Below are 1,828 nucleotides of genomic sequence, written 5' to 3'. Positions count from 1 at the left end.
TTTTTTTTTTTTTTTTTTTTAGTATTCACTAGTTAATGGACAATTGGATTGTTTCTACTTTTTGGCTATTATGAATAGTGCTTTTATGAATATTCACATAAAAGTCTTTGCATGAACATATGCGGCACAATTAATTATTCGTGTCTGGCCTTTCTAGCCGTGGTCTTGTAACTCCCACCCAGGTGTTTGTGTGATAGGGTAATTGTGGCCTACCAAGGGGATTGGCTAGTTTTGCTTTAAAAGAGAGCCAATTCCAGAGCAGAGAGAGAGGAGTCCACTATCGAGGAAGGAAAGACTCAGAAGCAGGAGATGGTGCAGTGGGCTTCCCAGCCCATGGAGAGAGAGAAAGTTGAGTGCCTCTGGGCAGAGACTGAGGGCCAGGGAGAGGCATACCTGCGAACATTGATGGGAAGAGGCTATCCTGATGGAAGAACTGTATCTTGAGTGTTCCTAAGCCTGAATTATAACTGTTACTTCCCTAATAAACCCCATCACTGTGAGTACGCTCCGTGAGTTCTGTGTGGCCGTTGCAATGAATTATCGAACCCAGTAGAGAGTGCTGTGGGAGGAACAGCTGGTGTCAGAACTGGTGGAGAGAAGAGGTTTGTCAGGCCTCTACCACATGGGAGTCAGCCTTGCGCTGCTGATCTTGGTTCTCCTTCCCCTTTGTGGGGTAGGAGAAGTTCAGACACTGCCTCCACGGCATTTTTACAACATATTTCCATCTCTTTTCAATAGATACCTAAGAGTAGAAATGCTGGGTCATTTGGTAAGTAAATGTTTAACTTTATTTAAAAAAAAAAAAAACCCTGCCGAACTGTTTTCCAAAGCAGCTCTCTCATGTTACATTACCACCAACGATGTATGACGGCTCCAGTATCTCCTCATTCTCACCAACCCTTGGTATTGTCAGTATTTTTTATTGTAGCCATTCTAGTGCGTGTGTAATGGTATCTTATTTCAGTTTTAATTTGCATTTCCTTAATTGAGGCAGGAAGCCTCAGAGACAAACCCTTCTAAGAGGCAACTGCTCTGGCTTATCCTCCTACACCGAGCAGGAAAAGCTGCACTTTCTTCTGAAATTGTCCTTGACAAGACAACCACAGAATGGGCCATAGATGGCCTCAATCTACCTCCTGGTGGAGACTTAACATCCTAATGAAGGAAAATAGACCCCTTCCTCCATCCCGGAGAATCAAATGCTTGTCTAGAGAAAATGCACAGTCATCCCCAAGCCCTGAGTGCCTGTGTAAAAGTCAATCCTGAATATTCACAATGAATTTGCATTTCCTTGTCTGCTCTCTGTAAAAGCCCACCTCCCCAAGCTGCCTGCGAGCAGTTTTGGAGGCAACAGCCCCGATTGTTCCTTTCCTTGTACAATGAAGTAAAGGCGTCTTTCTGATCTTGTTTGCTGGCTGTAACAAGTCACGACGGGCAAAACCTGGGGTTTTCACCCAGCAACATAATGACTAATTCTTGCCCATTTTTGACAATTCTTTTAATTGGACTGTCTTCTTATTAATGAGTTATTAAGAGTTCTTTATCCATATATCAGATATGTGTTTCACAAATATTTTCTCCCAGTCTGTGACTTTTCATTTTCTTAATGGTATCTTCTGAAGAGCAAAAGTTTTTCATTTTAATGAAGTCTATTTTATCTTTCTTTATTTTTAATGGTTTGTGCTTTTGGTGTCATCAAAAGGCATTTAAAAATATATATAACCAGCTATATATACTTATTACAAGATATAAGGATACAGAAATGTTGAAAATAAAAAGATAGAGAAAAGATGGATGGAATATTAAACAAAAAAAAGGTGGGGTAAAT

The sequence above is a fragment of the Trichechus manatus genome, unplaced genomic scaffold (genome assembly GCF_000243295.1).
Source record: "Trichechus manatus latirostris isolate Lorelei unplaced genomic scaffold, TriManLat1.0 scaffold00013, whole genome shotgun sequence".
Lineage (NCBI taxonomy): Eukaryota > Metazoa > Chordata > Mammalia > Sirenia > Trichechidae > Trichechus > Trichechus manatus.
The sequence above is the reverse complement of the archived record's forward strand: the minus strand, read 5'-3'. Positions refer to the sequence as shown.